The sequence below is a fragment of the Diplotaxodon limnothrissa genome, linkage group LG20 (genome assembly GCF_057381915.1).
Source record: "Diplotaxodon limnothrissa isolate DT_005_m linkage group LG20, D_limnothrissa_male_GT1.1, whole genome shotgun sequence".
Taxonomy (NCBI): Eukaryota; Metazoa; Chordata; class Actinopteri; order Cichliformes; family Cichlidae; genus Diplotaxodon; species Diplotaxodon limnothrissa.
The window spans coordinates 21,715,357-21,731,966 of record NC_140615.1 but is presented as its reverse complement, the minus strand read 5'-3'; positions in this window follow the sequence as shown (position 1 = coordinate 21,731,966).

Sequence of the window (16,610 nt, the reverse complement as noted above, 5' to 3'; positions counted from 1 at the left end):
CTAAGATTTATTTATTCCTTCAGTCATTATACTTTTTGAGTGTTTTGTCTCTAATTCTTCTCATACGCTGCTGAGATGGGATGAGATTAAGCTGTGTAAAGGAGAGAGGGAGCCGGCTGTCTGCATGTACTCTCTATTATATCAATTCCCTCTTTGTCTGCTCAGTGTGCCGCCACATGGAACAGAAGCCAGAAGTTGCATTACCAGCCTGGCGTGGTGACGGTCACACTGACAGTCCTTATGGGACCATGAGGCGGTGAGGCAGGGAGCAGTGGGTCGGGGGTCCGGGGTGGCGGCAGGCCATCGGGACAGCGCAGCCGCGAGGTAGCCAGGAGACGGCAGAACGGGCACCATGGAAACACAAGCGGCCCCGGCAAATCATGGCAACTGGTAACTAAGTAACAGGAAACGATGGGCCATGCAGGGTGGATGATTGTGGCTAATCATGAGGGGAGGAGGGAGGGACAATGACGGGCCCTGGCTCTCTGCAGACCTCTCTGCTCTGAAGTGCGAGCTCGCTCCCTCCCCACGTGCGCCGGGTTGACACGGAATTAGAGAGCTGGAGGGGAGCGGGGTGGGGGGTGTCCACACTTTCCTCACTGTCATTTTCTGTTCAAATCCATGAGGGGGTGTGGATGAGCACACTGCACGAGGAGAGGAGAAATGAGGCGAGTAGCAGCCATTAAACTTCCTTTTCTCTCTCTCTCTCTCTCTCTCTCTCTCTCTCTCTCTCTCTGTGTGTGTGTGTGTGTGTGTGTGTGTGTGTGTGTGTGTGTGTGTGTGTGTGTGTGTGTGTGTGTGTGTGTGTGTGTGTGTTCGTGTTTAAACAGCTATAATCAATAACAGGCTAACAGAGAATTGAAAACTCTTGTTCTGCACCAAAACTTATTGTCTTTTCCAGATAGACCCATACGTTTTTGGACAATTACAGTGGGCTTTTAATGTTTCTTTGTAATTTTGTCAGTAGATCAGTCAGGATGGGACTGAATGCAGGCTGTTAGCATTAAATGAGGGTAAACAAAGCCACTGCATAAATAATGTTTAGGAAGAACATCCATTTTTACACACAGGCCACCACATTACAACATGCTACCACCCATAGCAGCTAAAGAGCCAGATATTTCATCAGGGGGTGGTTGAGACCAAAAACAGATTAAAAGAAGAGTTTGTTCTGGAGTTATTAATCTTTTCTTGTTTCTGCTGCCCCCAAGTGGCCCCACCCAAAAACTTCTCACTGCAGGTTTAAATGTGGCAGTTAATAGGAAGTAAAAGTTAACTGTGTATTTATGACTTGCTCCCTTTTACACAACAGTCTTTAAGCTATGTACCCGCTGTCCCTCCCTTTCAGGCGACTTCCCTGTCTGCTGCGAGGGGCCCCAGAGGAAGCCTGTTATCACCTCACAAAGCCACATTGTGTGCATGACCTAACCACTGCTCATAAACTAAAGCTTTATCTGTGACACAACATCTGCTTACTAAATTGACAGGCACGAACAAAGTGGCTTCAAAGTCTGCAAGTCGAGCCATAAACAAGCACAGGGTGTCAAAAAGCCAACAGTCATCACAGCAAAGCCCCCGAAGCGTGATCTGAACAGTCAAAAACCTCGATTTTCATGTGGCCAAGGCACTCAACCACTGCCCTCTAACATGTGTGGGATCCATCAGCACCACCTGGATTTGGTTCCTTGATCACGCTGATACTTCTCAGCTGTAATAGGCTCAGTGTGGAGAGGCACAAACACTCCCTGTTGCCCAGACACTCCACAGCTCTTATTCAGCCCTCTTGATTGGCTGTGACATGCTTACGGCGGCCCCCTGTAGCTCCACTGACATCCACTTTACAACGGCTGTGTGGCACATCTGATTGCACCTGTCAGGCTCTGTCCTTTTAAGCCTTATCCCCTAAATGCTCCCGCTGACCTTTGTCTCTGTTTTCTTCCCCTTTTCAGATTTTTCCTCCTCGTTCTCAGACCACTTGTTACTCCCTCTTCTCTGCCCACATTCTTCTGAGAGATCTTTTGAGCATCCCCCCTGAAACATGTTGATATTAAGTGATTATTATTGTAATGACTGTTGATTGCATGTAATAGTTCATGCGCTCTGTCGGTATTGCTATTTTATTCACGAAACAGCAGGAGTCCATTTCTGCGGAGCAAATCATCACAATATGGTGTCTGAAGTTCCTTCACCTACTGTGTTTTTCACATTGAAATTCAACTATTTAACTACAGATGCTAACAAACTGCAGTTAAAAAAAAACAATATAAATTAGCTTAAAGTCAACCAATAAGCTTGCTTGTTTTTTTCTGCATATGATTATGATGGTGGCTGCTCATGGACAAAATCTGAAATCATGTAGGTGGCATAGTAGAGTCATGTGAAAAAGAAAGTGTACCGTTTTTTAATTCTGGGTTTCTTCATATCAGGACAAAATTTAAAAAAATATCTGGTCATCTGGAAGTCTTCAAATTGTTTAACCTACATAAGATACATTACACCATGCCGTTATTTTTCTAACAATAACTAAGGCAAAAAAAAAAAAATGCTTGAGCTAATTGTTTTCTGTATGACTTTATCAGTCTCCCACTTTGTTACAGCTGTTTCAGTTCACTGAGGTTTGCAGGTATTGATCTTAAGGTCCCACCACTGCATTTCAGTCGGGTTAGGGTTTGGACTTTGACACCTTGACTATTTTCCTTTTCAGCCATTGTGTTACAGATTTACCCCCGAGCCCAGTTTGAGCCAAGCTTCAGGTGTCAGGCAGACAACCTTATATCTGATTCCACAATACTTCGGTCCACAGAGGTGTTCACGGGCAACTCAGTGGCTGCAAGGTGCCCAAAACAAGCCCAAATCACTGTGCTTCACAGTTTGTGCGAGGTGTTTGTACTCATATGATTTGCTCCGTGTTTTATTTGTTGTTGCTTTGTGTTGTTTTACCAAATATGGTGCTGTATATTAACGGTCCAATTTCCACTTTTTTTTCTTTTTGTTTTGTTTTGTAAAACCGGATCATTTAACAAGTGATAATTTTTTCTCTTATGAATATAAATAATCGGTATGAGCCAAAAGCTCACACTTCAGACTCCTCTAAAAAAGTTTTTTTTTTTTACTTCTAACTTTGCATGATGTCAGCGAGATCCCTAATATGCTCATCCCAGACAGTCAGAGCAATGCTGGCTTAAGGGAGGAGCTAAAACTTTATGAATTTCCTTCTGGGATGATTAAAGTTATTCTTATTGATTTTAATCTTAGCTCGTTTTGGCATTAACTCCAAGTAGGTCCTGCCCTTCCTCACATGTAGCATGCAGCAACACATAATCTACTTCAGATGTTTTTTCACTACATTAAATAGTCTGCTAGGGTACAGCCTGGGTTAAACAGAGAGCAGACCAGACAAGACACCCATTCGCTTGCTCTGAATTCTCCAAACAATGACCTGCACTCTTCTCACATGGGACAAATCTTACATTACAGATTTTGTATTAGTCAGGTTAAAGACCCTTTAATGCAATGGTAATGTCTGAAACTCATAGCTACAGTGAATAAGCTTTAGTAAGGTGCTGGGCTGCCATATGCCATAACAGCTCCAGTAATCTTTGGCACTGATTGGGCAGAAATGTTTTACTGTAGGATAAACCAAGAGATAAATTCACTTTGACCCACAGCTATTACTGACTGAATTTAGATTTTTTTTTTCAGGGTTCAAAGGCTTCAAATCATTCAGTCCAGCAGTTTAACTAGTTTGTCACAGATTTGAACATTACTATGACAGGATTATGGACATAATGATGTTTGTAAATGTAAAAGGTGTTTTAAAGCAATAAAATAAATATAAGATAATTATTTAACACCCTAAAATAATCTATATACATGATTAATGACATTAATATGATATGATGTTCCGTATATGTGTGAATATGGTTACAATGTATAGACTGAAGATAAACATTGGCTGTGTTTTCCAGTGAAAATTAAATGTGAATTTTAGAAATGTTAGAAATTGAAGTGTTTTAAAGTTTTTCTTCATACAGCAACACTAAAATAAAAAACAACTAAACTTTGTGATTGCATTTACATGTCATATTAAAATGTTATTTTTTAAAGAAAACATTTTCTTAAATGCAAAAATATATGAACAATCTCAAGTACAGTCAAAGTTCAGTGTAAATTAAAATAAGATGTATATGCAATCTAATCGAAGGCGGTACATTTGGTGTGTGTTCATGTTTTTGTGCATGTGTGTGTGTCTGCATGTGTAAGTGTACACATGAATGAGTGAGGTTGTGTCTATAAGCCTTTAAGGGAGTATGTGATGGCTGCAATGTAGAAAAGCGAACAAATCAGGATTCTGAAGTTTCCTTTTTTTATTCGGACAAAAAATAGAATAAGTCAGGGAACATGTCTCTGACCTCTGAGCGCTTTCATGGGGTAAAAGATACTTTTCAAAAATTAAAACCTATGCTGAAAGCGATAACCAATCCCTCTCTTCTTCTGTTCCTACACCACTTCTTTTTTCCACATGTGCTGTTTTGCTTTTTTACAATTACTCTTGTCACGAAACAGTTGCAGCAGGGACATTTTTTCCTTTTGAGGGCCAAAATAAATTAGCTGGAACAGTGTGAAGAAACAGAAATGCTGGAATGTTATTTAGGTAAGAGCTGCTGTTAGCATGCTTCTCTTAGATCAGATTAGCAAATCTATCGCCTCTGATCATGCATCCCATGAAATATTTGAGTAGTTTTTGTTGGGTTTGTGGTACTTTTTGCTCCTTTTGTGGGAACGGTTATAATCAACACTCTTCCTTTGTTTTGACCCAGCAAACAGTGAATACACAAAGAAATCTCCAAATGAGCTCATCTTTAACTCACATTTTATCATTCTTCTCATTTAACACATTGCTAAGACATTAACCACATAAAGAAAAGTGAAAATGCCGTGATTTCCTTCTCTCCACTGCGATAACCCCCGACTTTGGGAGGATGGGCTAGCCGTGAGGTTGTAAGACAAACAAAGCCTACCCTGACCCCGTGACCCCACTGTGGGATACAGCTCACCACAGATGGTGCAACAAAGACCTTCATAAAAAGCCCTTCAGGGGTAATTTCTTGTTTTCACTTACTAAAACAATATTTCGCATTTTAAGAGCGTTTTACATAGATTTTATAGTAGAGAGCCATGGCACACAAAGAATCATGAATTTAAATCTGTGGGAGAAATATGTAACTGCAAAGGTGGTGCTGGGAGTATTTTAAGGTGGAAAAAATGTGCTTTTTAGCAGACCTTTTTATGCCTTCTTTAAATCAAATTTGACAGGTGATCCTAGACATGGACTTTTTATGTCCCTGTGACCAATGAAATAAAAATTAATATAGAAAAAAGTCTCAAAATAACAACACAAGTAAGTATTAAGTTGCCTCTCAAGTGGCAAGACATGCTACTAGGAGCATTTTGTTGCTCCACGGAAAACACGGCATGGGCACACTGCCTTAGCTTTATGCCTTTTACTTGATTTATATTTATTGCAACAAAAAATCAGACACAGAAATTAACCTCTGGACAAAACTTCCACCTTAAACAACCTCCAAAAACTCAATCAGTTACAGTCTAAAAGTCTAAAAAGGCAATACCGAATAAACTATGATCATGGTAGCACCAGATCAACTTTTCATTGACTGAGCTATAATGGACATTTTGGAAAAACAATGCATCATGGTAATGATGTGAACGTCCTACTCTACCAGACACCAAGTGGTGTCACCTGACTATTTTACTGACAGCCTTTTTTCAGTCTTTAAGCAGTAAAAATTCTCATTAAATGCAGTTTTTAATCCTAATCCCTATTTTGTTTATTACCTTCTGTCACAATGTGGCTCATAAGGCTATAACAAAAGGGCAAGACAAATTGTTTTTCCTGTATTTTATCAATAATCAGTTAATACAAAAGCAAAAGCAACTTACAGTTATGTGAAAAAGAAAAAGGGTTTTAAGGGTTTTTCCCCCCTGTTTTATCAGGATAAGGTAAAAAAAAAAATCAGCTGGTCCTTAGCAAGTTCTAAAATGATTGGTCTCTCACATTGTTGTGGAGGAAGCCTGGCAGCATTGCTTCAGTTTATTGAGGTTTGCTGACGTTCGTTTATGCACTGCTCTCTTGAGGTCCCACCATAGCATTTATGGACTTTGACCGGGGCATTGCAACACTTTGGTTCTTTTGTTTTTCAGCCATTCTGTTGTAGATTTACTCATCTGCCTCAGTTTCTCTGAGCATTGCGGTCTAACCTTGGGGTGGAGTTGTTGGGTCATCCACTCCTGGGAAGACTGGAAACTGTGGACTTGCAGTTGTTTGGAAATTACTTATACCTTCTCAGATTCATGAGCAGCAACATTTTCTTGTCTTTCATCCTTGTCAAGGTGTTAAGACTCACCTGACTGCTTCAGACCAGCAAACTGACAAAACGTCTTCCTCCTGTTGATCAGTTTATCAAGTGCAACATTGTCTGGCTGATGCTTACCGTCATTTGGTATAAGTACGGATGTACTTAGTTTTTCACACTCCTTTTGAACTTTGCCTACATGTTTTTGTTAAATGAATAATGCCACCTTGTAATATGTCATGTGTCATAAAACCTTTGTCTGAGGTTTTATTTACCTAATTTTAGAACCTGCTGAGTTCCGGATAATATTTTATTGTGTCCGGAGAGTGTGCTTTCTAGTTCACATTGTTGTAAATACATGACCAAAACCAAAACCAAAATAAAACTAATGGTGCAAGGAAACAACATGAAGGAACAAGAAACTAAGAGGTCATGTGACACAGCAGCAAAAGAGGAAGTGAGGCCAACCGATTTCTCCGGTGGCGCCAATAATTCCTGTTTAACTCACCATGGACCACATGAAGCACACGCACTGGGGTAACTCTGAGATATTTCCTCCTGAGCATTGTTTTAAAATTGTTTGAAATCTATAAAATATGAAAACACTCATTAATCACCACAATATTGTATCCAAACAGTGCATAATAGTGTGAGTCTATTAAAATTGGGACTTTCATTTCAATTTTACAAAGTGCATTTGTAATATTTAAAGTTTTAAACTGTGAATATAAGAATAATGTAAGAATAAAAGAACTCTTTCACTCATTATTGTGTCATATTAATGCCTTTTATAGTACAATATTCAATAACAGTGCATCAGTTATAACAGAGGAAAAACTCTATTTTAATCTTAAGTTTTTCATTTAAGCTCTGTTACAAAGCAGGGAAACAGGGTTGTTACATCAACTAGTTTGATTGTACTCATGTCCTTTTTTGCTAATTGCTGGGAGTAAAGTGTATTAACATTTTCTGCTTCACCAATATGCAAACTATCCTGGTGATAACAGCAGAATACAGTGGTTGCATGTGTTTATCCTGGATTTAGAACCCTTGCTTTGTTAGGTGGACATATTTTCTTCATGCTGTGCTTTAAATGTCAATTACATTTCATCTTAACATAGTTATGTTGAATCTATATGTTTCCATGGTTTGTGTGCCCCAGTGGTGGGACATGGGATAAAAACAGAAAAGCTCCAACCAGGCTCTCTAAAGTCTCTTATAGTCATTTTAAAATGACAAGGATCACCCTGAGCAGTCTATATTTCTTTGCTCTACTCATGATGGGTCCTTTTGCTCACCTGTCTATAAATACAGCAAAACACATATTGTTATTTTGGAAAGTCTGTTAGCTTTTAGTCTAGTTGTGGCAGACTACACTGTGGTATTACACAAAAATTACAAGTACCAGGACATTTGGGCTGTGAGAAGTAAAGAACTGTGCAACTTGATTTAAAAAACAAATAAAAAAAGAGGGAGAGAAACTAATGTGGAACAGAACAAAAGCCCAAATGTGATCTTAATGCAGCAGAGGTCAGTGTTTCATTTTCTTATCTGAGGTCACAGATGACAAATGACAGACACTGCTTTTGTATCATTTTAATTTTTTTTACTTCTCAACATGTACATCAAGCATTGCTTTTGTTTTTAATTAATTAATTATTTTTTACTTTTTGATGCTTTTGCCACTTTTGCCAGTAAGGACACAGGAGAGATTCTTGTTAGTATCAACCGTTATGTTTGACTGAACAAAATATGACTAAATATCAATATGTATCATTTAATACTGCCATCTGTAGCTTTAGCTGGCTATATTTGAATTTATTTTGCATTTGGCATGCTTAGCTTTAGAGTTTAGCATTTGCAGCTATGATGGGAATAAACTTGGATTAACAATTATCTGGCGCGCTAATGTTAGCTTCTGACACAATTAATTCCCAAATATGTTAACTAGTATTATTTTATTCGAAGTTGGACAAAATTACAGGCAGGCTTTAGGACCACCTTCAGGCACAAAGGCTTTTTTCTTTATACAAAAAAAAAAAAAAATAGCACAAAGGCTTTTAATTGTAATCCCACAGTCTTCCCCTTTCTCAGATCCTAGGAGCTGCAGTCACCCTTGCTAGCCGCTCAGCCTGTGCCTGTTAGCCAGCCAGTTGGAGTCAGCTGTTACTGTTGACTGGTCAGCTAGTACTATCAGAGGGTTACTCACTGAAAGCTGGGCAGTCAGATGGTGCTGTTAGGACTATATGCCTCTGCTCTACAGAAGGTTTATAAGATGTGTGAAACAGTTCAGCCACATTATTTATTTATTTTTTTTACCAGGGAAATCATGAAATGACACACTGAATCTGATTCATGTGAAACACTTTTTTTTTTTAAAGGAATAAAAGACAGACATCCTTTAATCAGCTATGAAACTTGCTGGTCTAGTTTATAGTCACAAATTATTGAGACATGCAGATTTAATTAATTAATTTTATTTATCAATCAAACTGCAACTTGTGTGATGTCATGGTCTGTGAATGTTGTTGTTTTTAGTCCTCATTTTTTCATATTTGAGATTTTTTCTTTTTTTTATTGCAGCTAGAGTTAGTTCTTGATATTTTGGAATCCTAATTTCTGTGTAGCATCATTGCCTTTGGTAGAATTTGCATGTGTGCTTGTCATTCTGACTGTAGACAGGATAGTTTTAAAAGAATTCTAGTGAATTTTGAACAAACTGTAGAGTGGGGTCATGTTAGCAATCCATCAAAACGTCCACCAGTGTCTTCATGGTCAACTGGTTGAAAGTTGAAAAAAGCCTTATTCCTTAGAAACTATGATTATTACAAGTGTGGTGTGCATTGTCAACAAATAGTAGGTACCAAAAAATATTTAAACTACAGTTTTTATACTTGACCTCTGACCTCTCCTTCAAGGTCAATAGATTCATCTGAAGGCTAAAGTGGCAATAATGCTATAAAGGCCAATTAAAAACTATATTAATTAGAAATATCCTGTCTCACAGTGATGCTGAAAAACTAGTTAATGCATTTATTACTTCTAGGCTGGACTAGTGTAATTCATTATTATTAGGATGTCCTAAAAACTCCCTGAAAAGCCTTCAGTTAATTCAAAATGCTGCAGCAAGAGTACTGACAGGGACTAGAAACAGAGAGCATATTTCTCCTATATTGGCTTCCCTTCATTGGCTTCCTGTTAAATCCAGAATTGAATTCAAAATCCTGCTCCTCACATACAAGGTCTTATTTAATCAGGCCCCATCTTATCTTAATAGTAGTACCATATCACCCCATTAGAGCAATTTGCTCTCGCACTGCAGGCTTACTTGTTGTTCCTAGAGTATTTAAAAGTAGAATGGGAGGGAGAGCCTTCAGTTTTCAGGTCCCTCTTCTGTGGAACCAGCTTCCAGTTTGGATTCGGGAGACAGACACTATCTCTACTTTTAAGATTAGGCTTAAAACTTTCCTTTTTTCTAAAGCATATAGTTAGGGCTGGACCAGGTGACCCTGAATCCTCCCTTAGTTATGCTGCAATAGACGTAGGCTGCTTGATTCCCATTATGAGTTGAGTATTTCCTTTTCAGTCACGTTTCTCACTCATTATGTGTTAACAGACCTCTGCATTGAATCACATTTGTTATTAATCTCTGTCTCTCTTCCACAGCATGTCTTTTATTCTGTCTTCTTTCTCTCACCCTAACCGGTCGCGGCACATGGCCACCCCACCCTGAGCCTGGTTCCGGAGGTTTCTTCCTGTTAAAAGGGAGTTTTTCCTTCCCACTGTTGCCAAAGTGCCTGCTCAAAGGGGGTCATATGATTGTTGGGTTTTTCGCTGTATGTATTATTGTAGGGTATACCTTACAATATAAAGCGCCTTGAGGCAACTGTTGTTGTAATTTGGTGCTATATAAATAAAATTGAATTGAATGGAATATTTTTTTTTTTTAATTTAGGATCAACAACTTTTTCTAATTAATATTTTCCAGTAAACATTTAAGCACATTTTACTAAATAATGGAATGAATGCTACACATGGACTATATCCACATTTAAAAAAAATAATGGAAAATAGTTGTACTTAAAATTATGTCAAGTATAATAAAATGGGTTTCAACAGAGCAAAGAACCAAAGCTTTTACTGCACTATAAACATTTTAATATACATTTAAAAAGAAAACACTGTAATAAACACTTCCATTAATAGTAGGTAGAGATGTTCCAGGCCAGTAATTTCTTAGTCGACTAAACGAGGAAAAAAAAATTAGACTTACCGACTAGTCTAAAACTATGAAACACTCAGATATCAAGTTTTACTTAAGAACCATATTGATGTCAAAAACTGATCATGTTGCCTATAATACCTCGCACCATGCATTGTTAATGTTGCATGTTATAATCCAAACAGACAATAAAGAAGGAAAACAATTAAAATAAACCAAAGTTATATATGATATGAAAATATGCTACTAGAAAAGATGTTCACATATTATTAAATATGACAAATTAGAAAAACTAAACTAAAACTACAACTGACGAGTGGCACATTGTGCCATGCATTATGAATGCTGCACACTGTTCGAACCACTTCAATAAAAGTTCAGTTAAAAAATTACGCATCATCTAGCCTTTTCTTCTGTTTATCTGACGTTGGGTCACAGGGGCAACAGCCCAGACTTCCCTCTCAGCACATTCCTTCCAGCATATCCTGGGATACATCAAGGTGTACCCAGGTCAGTTGAGAGATAGCATCTTTCCATCTTGTCTTGGTCTATCCTGGGTCCTCCTCCCAGTAGGATGTGCCCGGCCGGAACACCATCCCCAGCCACATCAGCTGGCTCCTTTCGATGTGGAAGAGCAGCGGCTCAACTCTTCCTACTCCGCCCCTTTCAAATGACTCAACTTTTCACCCAATGGGAAAGCCCATCCATCCCTCAGAGAAAGTTAATTTTTGCCACTTGTATCCACGATCTTTAAAAGAACTAATTATAATAGTGTTAACATTATATATAGATTAACAGATTTATGGTGTTTCTCAAGATAGATGGTCGATCTGGTGGCGGTTGGCTGCATAGGATTTAGGACACAACAATTTAGCGGCATTGGATATCAATTAAAATGTAAAACAATCAGATTAAGTGAACTCTGGTACCGTCTATAGTGAAAATTTGTTGTCTAGTTGTATGGTCATGCACATTCAAGTAAATATTGCCTAGAGTGGGCTCCTTTAGCAGAAGACTGCCCTCTCTGAGTGCTTCTTGTAATTTATATTCTATTCTCTCTGTTTCAGTTGACTCCTATCTTCCTAGTGTCCCCTTGTATTTTTTTTCACATTGTCCAGTGGTGATCTCTGTGTTAGGTGTTTCTGTTGTGTTCATTTCTTGTTTTACTTTGATAGTCCTGATTGTCTCGACGGTTTCCACCTGTGTCTTGTTACCCAGGTGTTTCCACTCCTCTCATTAGACCTCAATGTGTTTGAATTATAAGCAGTTTTACGTGCTGTTGTTCCCTGATTGTTTATGATATGTTGTAGTTAGTTGCATTTTTAATTTCTGGACTGTCTAATCAGCCTGAATAAAGGTTTGTTAATTTTGTTGTCTTGCATGCATTTGGGTCCCTTTTGCCTGGAATTTCATAACATTTGACATTTATCGATGGTGGCTCAAAACTTCTGCACAGTACTGTCTGTCTTGACTTCCAGCCTCACTGGCTAAGACCAGAGTTTGCAGTCTTTGTTTGGGCTGCCATGTCAGACCCAGAATAGGGACTACATCACTAGTTCAGCTACAACCATGTAGAAAATGGCCCAATCTCTGGATACTATGGACATATGGATTTAAAGAGTGTTAGAAAGATCAAAAACTAAACTGAGCTATTCCCTAAACTTTTTTGTGTGGTGTTTGAAACCCACATGAAGGGTTTGGGATCCACTGATGTAGAGAGCATGCACAATAGTCATACTGTGTAAATAAGTATATTTATTTTTCATTAATGATGTTTTTTAGCTCTGTCCCATTAACGCAAATATGACTTGATGAGGATGAAACAAAACGGCCACTACCATTTTTGTTTTTGGCGTATATGCCATCAAACTGGTAATTAGGACTAGCAGAGATGGTGTAATGACTTCACATCTGCCACCGGGAAGAAACAAAATGGCCACACATGTTGTTAGTGGAAGGCATTTTAAGTCTTCTATAGCTGTCAAACACAGATACGCCTGGTGATGTTAGACTGCTTTGTACAGGTAGATACTTGCAGAACTCACGTACAGCGTGTCTTATGGCTGATTGTCACATTCTCGCTGTGGAGGTGAGGTGAGCCAAGCAGAGCCATATTTAATGTTCCTTCCTTTGTGAGTGCAGAAATGAAGCGCCTGTGCCATTATGGTGGGTTTATTAGTATGTCGGGCGGTTAAAATGCGCCTTCGGCTCCCCCCCCGGGTTGTTCAGGTTAAAAATATATATTTGGTACTTGATTTAAAAAAATGGCTTAACCACATGTCGCAGCGCTTATGCTCTTCCACCTGCTGGGCCGCCATTACGCCGTCACTCAACACAGTGAAAAGAGACAGGATAGGGAAACCGCGATTAAACATCCGCCATTGCTTTATGTTTAACAGTCATATTAGATTGAACCAACTCGCTGTCGAGCTAGCTCTACCGGCCATGTAGAAGAAAGCACCTTTATCCCAAATTTAGTGTTATGTTTCAGATATTTTTTTAAACCTCTGTTACAGTTTTTAGTTATTTATTTTTAAAGAGAACACGTCAAATAGGTATGTGTAACAGTTCACAACATTTCCACTGTCACTGCAGTTATAAATAAACATAATGAAAACCTAATCGTTGATGTTTGCTAGCATACTCATTTTGTCGGTCACATCGGTTTTTTCGGACAGCTCGTTGGATTTTGACCTTGAGGACGGTTATTCCTAAATTGACCTAGAGTTGTAGGAAAATTGTGCTACTTTTAAGTAGGTAGGGTTCAGTGATGTTGGCCTGAATTGTTTGGTTACACTGGCCATCGGGTATAGCTAGCGAGCCTTAATTTGACGAAGCAACAAAGGAGATCGAAGAGCCGAGACCAGCATTCTTGTTTTTTTTTAATCGTACTTTATTTTCCTGTGGGGAAGGCTAGGTCTAAGTTTAATTTTTATTTAAGTTTAACTTTAGGTGGGGATAGTTATTTTAGCGCACAGGGCGGTGTTCGCTAGGTACTGCTATGGCGTCCAATTTCGAACAATTATAATCCTCCGCGCTTTGCTCGGCCTGTGCTAGGCGCTAGTGTTGACGTTAAAGTCGGAAAAGACTATCCAGACCCGTTGATAGGGTCTAGCCGGGACTGCCTATCTGTGGCTGGCCAATGGACGACCAACAGGGCAGGTCTACATGTGAAGAATATGCTGAAGAAAGCGCTGTGAGTCTGTGCTTACTGGGAACGGTGGAGGTAAGTTACCCGTAATTTGTTTTATTTATACAAAAACACGCCGTTTCCGTTCTTTTCGGACCTTACCGAACAAAGAGGTTAGGGCTCTTAGTGTCTTTATTGTCTCGGTTTTTGGAAATCCAGCACTCTGGCTCCTCATAACACAAAGACCGGCTTGAACCATCCCAAGGAAACACCAGCTTGGAGGTTTTTGACTTCCTATCAGAGCTCAAATTTCCTCCGATTAGATTTTCTTAATTCCGGTTAATGTAGTCACACTCGGTTGTAATTGCATTTTCCTTACACCTGTGTGTGATTGTAACTTATTTCCTAACCATTTGCTACAATAAAACAAAACAATGAGCCAGCCTTTGGTGCAGTACGATGCATGCTTAGCCAAAATGTTAGAAAACAAATCCAGACTACTGAACCGAAAGCCGGTCAGCCTGTTAGTCACAACACGACTATATTTGCTTTCCGAGTGCATAAAGCGAAAGTAAGAGGATTGCACGTTAAAGCTCAAGTTTCTCAGACTGAAAGTTTTCTGCATTGGGTCGTTCGCGGGGAAAAAAAATGGACAACAACGCGAGACTTCTATACATTGAAGAAAAGGAGGGGTGGGGGGAGCATCAGCAGCAACATGGCTCAAATGTCCAGCAGCACTCAGCTTGTACATCGTTTACCGTTTGAATGTACACACGACAAGATGAAAACAATTAAATGTAAACGTGAGGAAAGCCTCAGATTCTATCTTCCACAGACAGACAATAGGAAGATTAGTCAGCTAATCAAGTAGCTTGGTCTCACTCACTGCCCCCTCCTTCCCTGTCTGTCATCAAGGGTTAAACACCAGCTATGGCACTAACATGACATGATGAAAGTTTTCTTTTTTAAGAAGAACAAACCTGAGATCACCGCACAGACCATATGTTAGTAGTATATAAATAATTTAGCTGAAATGATACATGATGTACAAATACAAACAAAAACAGTGTTACAAATAATATATTACAAAGTATATACTACAAAGAATCAATGATAAAGAAAATAGGCTGTTGTTCTCTCTGTAGTGCTTTGTTGCATTTTTTATAAATGCATTAAAAAGCAGTGAATTAAAACAACAAAGATCTTACTAGGTTCTGCACCTGTTTAGATATTAAACAAGGGGTGTGTATAACTTTCCAGGAATTTTTATTGTGGTAAGATAGTTTCAGGTAAAACTAAGCTGCAGCTTGTGAGTTAACATCAGCGATGGATTTAAAGGGGCAAGCAGTAATTTCTCACGGTTATTAATTTGAAAAAGGGATTCTGTACTTATAAATATACATAGTGTGTAAATATATCTTCCAACATGCAGTCAAAACTTAATTAATCTGTTAAAAAGGCATGGTGTTTTACATATGTGGCTAGAGACTGGCCACATATTTAGTATATCAAAGGCAAAGAGAAGTCGTAGCTGTTCCTATGTCATGGAGGGTTATTAACATTTTTGTTGCACCATCAGACTCAAGGTAATGGAAAGATCATACCTATGTTTTTCATTGGAGATGGGATATCCTTAGAAAGTCTCATTGTCTTCCTCCTCACCTTAAACCTCACCTTCTTAACTGAAGTCACTGCTCAACACAAAAACATGCTCATTTATTATCGATATTGTCACAACTACTTTTTATCAGGTAATCAGAATGTGTCCGTACCGTCTTTGGATAGCTGACAAATCCTGCTAAAAAAACAAACAGATGGTTATAAGCTAACATTATGGTAGTTAATGTTTCATTACATGCTCATATCGCATGAAGTTTATTTTTTAATTAGTGTTAGAGTCCCGTAATGTTAGATCCACTTCAAAAATAGTTTAACTAACACTGACTAACAGCAGCTAATGACAGCAAAAAAGCAGCGTTTACCATCATTTCAGCAAATCTTCAACATCTCATGTCAGTATCACTGTCATTGGTCACTAGTGAGCTTCTGACTCACTGACCTGTGTCAGATTCCTTTCACCAAGTTTTATAGCCTCCTATTGAGTAAATAAGAGTGGAGACCTTTCACCCAACATTTTCCATACTTTAGTAGAAACAAGATGGGCATAGATACAGTCTAAAATCATTTTTAAAAAAATCTCTTGTTCTACAACAGCCACTGTAGCTAGGATTATGCACTTTAATTTGGAAGGGTAAGAAAAGAGAAATGTTGACTGCATTTTGCAATCTATTGACATCTAGCGGAGTGCTTCCGCTCCAGTGTTCCGACATCGGGCTTCCAATTTAACTAGAACCTAGCATGATCTTGGGCTCATGATGTCACCAATGCAGTCCATTATTCAACAAAGAAACTACTTATGCACCAGACAATGAAGTGTCATAGTAAAACAATATGGCATTAAAACTACTTAATGTCTGAATCGCTTTTATTTTTTAAGATTCACTGTGTAATTAAGTAGAACTACCTGGTAGAGCATGCACGTATATTAAGTAAATATTAAGTACTGTGTACAACTTTACGCTTTATAAATGTGTATGCAGTGTTATGTTATGAAATTATGAAATAAAAATTTAAACTGATTTACATAACTGAAAAACCAAAGTCTTCATAATCTGTTAGCATCTACCTTTGTTTTGGTTTTGCGTGAACAACATGGCGGCGGGCGACATCCCAGAATGCATTGCGATTTCCGATTTCCAGTAGTAGATTGAAGGATAATCACAAGATCATCGTCCTGTGTGCTCAAGTTGTAAAACCACTATCTTGGGCTCAATACATATGCGTTGTTCGTTAATTTTAGTTGAGGTTAGGTTTCGTTCATAAC